Source organism: Elephantulus edwardii, unplaced genomic scaffold, assembly GCF_000299155.1.
Source record: "Elephantulus edwardii isolate Elephantulus edwardi_28Jun2011 unplaced genomic scaffold, EleEdw1.0 scaffold00100, whole genome shotgun sequence".
In the NCBI taxonomy this organism is placed as follows: Eukaryota; Metazoa; Chordata; class Mammalia; order Macroscelidea; family Macroscelididae; genus Elephantulus; species Elephantulus edwardii.
The window spans coordinates 291831-300326 of NW_006399850.1; the positions used below are offsets into that span (position 1 = coordinate 291831).

Consider the following 8496-nt stretch of genomic DNA (forward strand, 5'->3'; position numbering starts at 1 on the left):
AGGGTCGCTATGAGTCGCAAGCGACTCGAGGGCACATAACAACAACAGTTAGCAGATAAGGGGTTTAACTACTAATGCTACCTACCACTGCTCAGCATACTATAAAAACCTAACCCTACCTACTCCTGTTGATCCCATTCTGATTCATGGTATGCCTCCTGGGTTCTTGAGGCTATAATCTTAATATGGGTAAACAGCCTCAAACTTTCTCCATTGGAGTGGCTAACCCTTAACCTACTACATCCTGCCAGGGCTTCTGGAAGATCACTATTAAGGATAATTAAATGGCAGTTTTCTTTCCAATTTTGCCCAGTCATAGAGATAAAAATCCTTAGATTTCTTAATGATGTTCTTAAACATCAGTAGAATGCCCGTGTTCAGGATTTACTTATGAAATAGCTTTGTTCCTAAACCAAATTCTCTCCCCAAAAGTGATTATAGGGGAGCTCTGGTGGCCTAGTGGCAAGGAGCTGCAACTACAATCCCAGAGGTGCACGGTTCGAATCCACGGGGAAGGAGGGACAATCTCCTCCTGTACCAGTCAGATCTGATTTGACGGTACACTCACATAAAAACAAAAAAACTGATTATTAAGTTCCCAAAATCCAAAAAAAAAAAAAAAAAAAGTTCCCAAAATCCAAATGGGGCCAGGGAAAACCAATATTTATTTTAAAATGTCCTAAAACTACAAATTATTCAGTTCATTAATAGTAATAGAAAAGGAATAGGTTGTACTACAAAAACTCTTCTTGTCAATATTTCATATGTAATGATTAAGGCCTATGAAAAATGTGTAATTTTTAAATATCCCCTTAAAACTAAAAAGAGTTTCTTTTTTTAAGTTAAGACTCCTTTATCAAAGGAAAAGAGTTTTACGTTTTCTATTTTTCTGGCTTTCTTAGATATGATTTTTAAATAGGCATAGCATTATTACTGGAAAGGACTGAATTGTGTAACCCTTTTGCCCCACCACCAACCTCACTCCCACCCTGAAGGTGTTGTTAATCCTAATGTCTATAGCTAGAGTTATAATACCAGCTATGAACTGAGCTATCTGTTATGATAATAAATGGGGATTAGTGTAGGGTATGTTTTAAATCAATCTTTTTTTTATATATGAGAGATTAAACAAGCAGTTGAAAGAAGTAGAGATGGGGTAAGAGATGTTAAAATACAGGAAATTAAGAAAGACAAGAACCAAAAACCAAAGACAAAAGTCTCCTTCATTTTCCACCCCCCACCCACTTGAATCGTGCTTTCTAGCCTCTTAAACTAAGAAATGTTAGTTACCCATTTGTAACATTTTGGTTATAGCAGCACTAGATAATTACCAAGGATTTTAACTTAGAGATACCATCCTTGTCAAAGTTACCTAATCCAAATTCACTTAAGTAGTTACAAGAGTGAAATCTATTTGAGTAACAAAACAAGTCTGTACAGGAGCAGACTGAAATGTGCATGCCTCTTTAAAAAAAGGACTGTCTTCCCTAAAACAATATTTGATGTAACTTGTTTATTTGTATCTCATTTTCCTGCGGAGTTAAAAAGAAAAGTTGCTTAAAATAAATACCCAAAGGACAGAACTCTTTTTTCACCTCTCTATGCACTTCTCTGGGAACCTAGTGGCAAGAAGCTGTGCTGCAATCCCAAAGGCATAAAGTTCAAATCCACTGTGTTCTTTGGGAGAAGCAAGCGTAATTCTCTCCTTTAGGATTTACTCCTTCTGAAAACCCGCTAGAGGGTTGTCTATGAGTCGAAGTCACACAATAGCAACAACAACTCATTTCTATGACAGAAGTTGTTTGCTTAAAGTCCCCCTCAGAAAAGGTGCCTCCTACCTAAGTTTTAGTTGATGCTGCAGCACTTGCTATGGATATCACAAATGGATTCTGACTGAGTGGAGAGAATAAAGCGTGAGTTGAGTTTTTTATTCAAAGCGGGGGGGGGGGTGAGATCAGGTGGTTTGAGTGAGTGATCAATTCAAGCCTCTCACTTTTAGATCTTGTTTAAACTCGCTTCACAAGGCACGAGTAGCTGTAGTTCTTGGGATAAACCGAGAGAGAGGCTACAAATAAAGGGACTGAAACTGTGCAAGCAGCAGCTCGGGGTTATCAAAACAACAGCAAGTGGCACATGCCAGGCGGCCCACATGCGCTGGGTAATGAAGAGGCTGAAGCTGAAGTTGAACTTGTCGGAACTCCCTCCCACAACTCCCAAAGTCTTCCTTCCCAAGACGCGAAAGTGAAAACGAGGGGCGCCCTGGGCATCGCTCTCTCCCCCTTCCTCTTCTCGCCGGCCGGGACTTCTTCCCCACTCGGTCTCCCTGAGGCGGAGACGCCAAGTTCCCTGGGGCCAGGAGTTAGTCACCCAGAAGAGGCGGTGACAGCGCGTGCGGCTCAAGTCGCACACTCCGAGGCCTAGCTGCGCCGCAGAGGGGGTCGGCGGGGGCTCCAGTGTCCTGGACCCCCCCCCCCCAGACCCCGGCCCTCCTAAAACCACTCTCCTTCCCCGCCTCTCAACTCCGCTCCCTCCCGTCCCTACGCCAGTCTGGGCCAACAAGCGATCCCACCGCCGGCCAAGGAAACGAAAGCCCATCGCGACCGTTTCCTGCCCCCAAAGACACAGGGCTTCCCTCCTCGAGCCGGGGGGGACCGCAGCCCCACGCCGCTGGCCCGAGCGGGGAAGCCCGCGGCCGCCGGGCGGGGATCCCGGAACTGGTCCCGGAGTGCGCGTGTGGCCGCGGCGGGGAGGGGCGAGCCGGGGGGTTTCCGCCGCCCGGCCGCGGAGCAGACAGGCGGCAGCCGGGACCCGGAGCGCTTCCCGAGGCCGGCCGGGACCCCAGCCCGCTTCGCCCCGGGCCGTTACCCCCAACGCGCACCGCGGCCAAGCGGGCCAGCCCCGGGCTCCGCTCCGCCTCTCGGTCGAGTTCTAGGAGGCGAGAAACGCGGGCCTGTGGCCACCCGTCACTTTCAAATCACCCCGCCAGAAGCCCAGGGCTAGAAAAAGGAGAGACAAAAGGGCGCTGGGGATCGAGACAAGAGCTGAACGGAGCTCAGGGTGCCGGAGAGGGCGTCCCCGCACCCCCCGCGCCCAGCCCAGCCCTTACTCGTAGTGGCGGAAGATCTCGTTGGTGACTTTACAGTAGAAAACTTCCTCATCGGGCCGGAGGTCTGTCGGCGGCTTCTGTCTCACAAACGGCTTTCGGTGTAGCAGCGGCATCTCCTGTCCGCCCGCGGACTCGCCCGGACCCTCTGCCGCCTGCGTCGGCCTCGCTTCCCTATCAAAATTGGAGGGAAAGGAAAGCCGGTAAGGTGGGGAGCGCTCGGCGGCGGCGTGGGCTGGTCCACGCGCCCGGGGCAGGTCGGCTGCCTTTTGTGTGACTGACGCTCCGCCGCTACCTTCGGAACCGACTTCGCTCCGGTCGCCGGCACGGTCTGGAACGAACCGAAGCACCGTCGCCTCTGCCCTCCGAGCGCGCCCCACCTCCGCACCGCCGGCCGCCGGTTCACAATGGGGCCGGACGCCCCACGGCGGGCAGGCTGGTGGTGCGGGAGCGGGACGGCCCCCTCCCCCAGCGCCGGCTCCTAGCCGGCTGCCGCCGGGCTCACAACGTGCTCGGCGCTCTGCCGGCGCGCCCGACCCCGCGAGGGCGCCCACCGCGGGCCGACCCCCAGCCCTGCTTCGCTTTGTTCCCCCCGCTCGCCAGCACTTGGCTACGGATGCCGGCCGGCTCCCGAGTGTCGCGGGGAGCCCCTCACCTGAGAACACGCCGACTGCCACTTCACCTTCTCAATTACAAAGAAGCGAAGGGAGGCTCTGACTTCCCAAGGGGTGGCTTCCAGATGTCCCCGCTGCACCCCCGGCCTCCGCTCCTCCTGCTGCCACTGCTGGTCGCTGCGCGAGGGGATCACGTCCCACTGCCACTTCCCCGCCTCTCCGAGCTCCTGGGAAGTTTCTGATCTACTTTCGGCTTTGAAGGAGGAAGAGCTGTTGGGAGGAGCTTTTCACTTCTCGCTTCTACCTTTTTATTGGCTACTCGATGACTTTTATAGCCTGTCACTGATACAGGAAGAGACGGCAGAGAGCTCGGGAGAGCTACATTATTAATTAATGGAGCAACCCCTTGTGAAGAATCAGAAGCATCCTCCATGTTTGAGATTATCAGCCAAAAGATCTTGGGAAAGCGCTAAGGTTTCATAAACACATGGCTAGCAAAGTAAAGCCTTCGTTTTCAAGTCTGGCACCAACGGCTAGTTACACGATGGGAAAAGGATTCAAATTACAATTTAACTTGCATTTTAAAGATGGGAAGTCAAATGAAGAATAAGAAAAAGAATTTGATACTTTCTTCTTCAAAACTAGAATTCGAACCTCTACAAAATACTTTGCTGGTGTATACATCCATCTTGAAAATACCTATTTTGACAGCAGTTCTCTACTACTTAGAGATGGGAGTTCATAATAAAATAGCAGAAGAAAAGAGGAAAAAAGATTTGTTAGGAAATATATCTAAAGGGTTCTCACATAGTCAAAAATTTAAAACCACATCCTACAAAAGTAATATTCAAAATACATTACTGACAATATTTTGCAAGTCTCACAACTCTTTGGTAAAAGAATTTAACTCTATTATTCAGAATTTTTCAGATTATAAATTTACTATTGAAATTTCCTCTAAAACAACTTTCTTATATATCAATATTTTTTGCCTGTGAAAACAATTTTCATGTACATGACATGTGACTTTGAATCAGAAAGGATTTCTGAAACTAGAAGAAACTCAGAATATTAACTTTTAACGTATTTTTGCTACTGCCTTTGATAGTCGCATATTTTCAAGTTAATGTGTTAAAAATTAGTAAGCTTTAAAAAGTTCTTCAACAAAAAGTTTATTCTAATTATTCATTCTGTGGATTATAATTACAGCATATGCTTTTAAATTCATTAAACACATATACACTGGAGCAGAAAAAATGCAAGGGATTATCCGAATCTCAAGAGTTACCCCATTTTAACTTCCTTCTGGTCAATTTTATAGCAGTTGGAAGAATAAATGTTTTGTGAATGGCCTAATTTTGCTGCATATTTTAAAAGTGAATATTAATGGATTTTAAAAAATTTTATATGCAGCACATAACAATAACAGCATATGGAAGTCACAGAGGCTTGGGAATTATCTCAGTAGTATTTCTATAGCATGGCTAAACTTTCCCAAAAATTATGCACTCAAAAGCTTTAGTGTTTTAAACAGTGAAGTATACTAAGTCGTATACTGAGTGGTATCTTGTTTTGTTTTTTTTATCCTGAGTGGTGCTTCACAATTCTCAATAAATTTTAAGTTTCCCAATAGAAAAACTAAAACTCCATAAAAAATAAACTCAAAAAGGATACAAAGGGTACAATGAGGATGGGTAATTTTCAATTTACATTGAATTGTCATCTTTACAACTAAAAAATCTTAATTTAACTGTTAAACAAATAAAAGTGTTTCTGAACATTAAGTATTTTAATAAATATCTATATTTTATATACATTGTTAAAATAATTTTGTTAAAATTATCAAAGGCAATAATATTGATATTATTTTTATATGAAGTACAAAATTTTACATATGCTTTCCTTATAGTAACTTCAAATGGGAAATTTTATTCTATTGAAAATCATACTATCAAGATGCTATCCCACTCAAATTACAATTTTAACATAAGTCAGTTTTGAGTTTTATAGATACCATTTATTTTAATAATTTGCTACATTTAATGTCCAGTTCATAATTCAGAAAAATAGAAGTATAGGAAATATTGAATATGCTAAAAATGTAGCATTGATGTGTTTAAAATACTTGATTAAATTAATCAAACTAATCATCTATCACCTCTCATAAAGTTATCCTATACATTCCCTATTGAAAGCTTATCTAATTTTGTATTAATGTATTTATTTTGGTACCATGATTACTTCCTTGTTTTATTAATTGTTCTTGTCTTTAGAAGGTAAAAAGCTTATTGTTACATTCAGAAAGTTATGCTAAAGAACAGTCATGAAATGGCGCTTTGTAGGAAGAATACTGTAATCTATAAAGTACTACAGAAATATAAAACAATGAAATTGAAATAATTTTATTTTTTAAGTAATTAGTCAAATGCTCTTGAGCTCCTTTTATGTGCAAAAACATTGTATTAGCTCACAATGAAACTATATTCTGGTCTGAAGAAATTTACAAACTTGTGAAGAGCTGGTATAAATATAAATAACAATACAAGAATTGACAGGTCTAATGATCATAGGTAATATGCAAAAAAAAAAAAAAAACCAACCAGGAAAAATTGAAGAAAATGCTAGAAACCCAGGATGAAGTTTCTCACTTTGGTATGATTTAAAAGGCAACCCAAAAATCTTGCTCTCTAACATACTGTAGGAGTACAATCCCATCCATCATCAAGTCACCTCTCTAGGTGAAAGTTTTTGGTGTGCCTTACTTAAATAGAAAATGTAAACATGATAATTAGGCAGGTTGTATACTCATAAAAACATAGTTTTTATATAAGTATCAAATTCTAGAAGGTAGTCTTCGGTGGAGACATAAGACTAGGGGATAAGACTATAGCATTATAAGTAATTTATAAGTTTTCTAAAACCTTTAACTACAGTAACTTCCCCTATTTTCTATTCATTAAAAAAACTTTATGTAGACAGTCTGGTGAGATCTGGTGGATTTGGTGAGCCACTGGTGGATTCAGTGATCACAGGATTTAGAATGAAAGAAACCTTTAGGAACTCTAGAATTCTCTTATGGTGCACTTGATCCAAGCCATTCTATTTCCAGTCACCAGCTATGCATCTGAGAACTGGGTAGTGAATAAGGATGACAGAAGAGAAAGAACTCATACCTTTGAGCTGCAGTGTTGGAGAAGATTGCTGTATATCCCATGGACTGCCATAATAAACAGATATCTTTTGGAGAAAGTGCAATCAGAGTGCTTCTTATGGGCAAAGATAGAGAAGCTTTGTCTCACATACTTTGGCATGCTATTAGGAGGGCTATTCTTGGAAAGGGACATCATACTTGGAGGGTCAGTGAAGGAAAGGAAGACGCTCATAAAGACAGATTGACACAGTGACTGCAGCAAGGGGCTCAAGTATGTCAAAGATGATGCAAGATTAGATGGTTCGGATCTGCTGTTCATAGGATTGCTTTGAGTCATACTCTACTCGACATACATAAAAACAGTGGGCCATTAGAGCACCCTAGTTGCTAAGTTGTTATACACCATCGAGTTGGGATAGCTGATCCACCAGTGGGTTTTCAGAGGCAGTAAATAACACAGGAGGCTATTGCCCATGTTTCTCCAGTGTAGTAGCTGGTGTTAATAGCAGAGCTGAACTGGAGTTTAGGTCAACTTATTCCTGGTCCATCCATGCTCTTTAGAAAACAATTTTTCCTTGGATAGTTGTTGTTAGGTGCTATCAGTTCAAGGACAACTCATAGCAAACCTATGAACAACAGATCTGAACTTTCTCCTATCCCATGCCATCTTCACACTTCCTGGCATACTGGAGCCTATTGTGGCAGTCATCGTGTCAATCCACCTGGTTGAGGGTCTTCTCCTTTTCTGATTCTCTGCCTTTCTAAGCATCATGTTCCTCTCCAACGAATAGCCCCTCCTAGCAACATGCCTGAAGTTTGTAAGATGAAGCTTTATTATTATTCTTGCCTCCAAAGAGCACTCTGGCTGCACCTTCTCCAAGACATTTACTTGTTCTTTTGGCAGTCATGGGATATTCAGGACTCTTTTCCAACACTACACCTCAAAGGCATCAATTATTCTTCTGTCATCTGTAGTCATTGTCCAGTTCTCAGATATATAGTAAGTGATCAGAAAGACTATGGTCTGAATCAGATCCACCTTAGTTCTTAAGCTGACATCATTACTCCTCAGTAACTTTGGAGAGGTCCCTAGCTGCAGACTTTCCCAGTGCAATATGTCTCCTGATTTCCTGACTGTACCAAGGCTGTTGATTGTGGATCCAAGTAAGATGAAGTTGTTGACAGTTTTAATATTTTCTCCATCTATCTTTATGTTGCCTATTGGTCCAGTGGTAAGAATTTTTGTTTTCTTGATGTTCAGATGCAATCCATATCGAAGCCTGTATGTATTGATTTCCTTGTGTATGCTATATATACTGTATCTGTAAGTGAACCAAGACACCATTCCAAATCCTTGCTAAACTGCTAAAATGTGTATTTTTGTTGTTGTTGTTGCTGTTATATAGCCTCAAGTCAGAACTGACTCATAGTTGACCCGCCAGTGAGTTTTCAGAGGCAGTAAATTGCACAGGAAGAGATTGCTCATCTTTCTTCTACAGAGCATTTGGTGGATTTGAACCATAGCCTTTAGATACAAGTCCTTACCACAAAGCTGCCAAAGCGCTCTCTCTCTATTTTGTTTTGTATTTTCAAAGCTGCCCTTGAAAAGCTGCCTTTAAAAATTTCTG

General features: G+C 42.7%; 1 protein-coding gene across 1 annotated transcript in view; it reads right to left on the bottom strand.

The window, feature by feature from the left end:
- The window catches only part of BAZ1A (bromodomain adjacent to zinc finger domain, 1A), a 126550-nt gene extending 122279 nt beyond the window's left edge, over positions 1-4271 (bottom strand). Inside the window, exons 1-2 of the mRNA XM_006891575.1 lie at positions 3759-4271; positions 3107-3277 (exon numbers count right to left, since the gene is read on the bottom strand). The gene's annotated coding sequence lies outside the window, so the exon portion shown is untranslated. The remainder of the gene's footprint in view (positions 1-3106; positions 3278-3758) is intronic.
- Positions 4272-8496: the final 4225 nt, after the last annotated feature.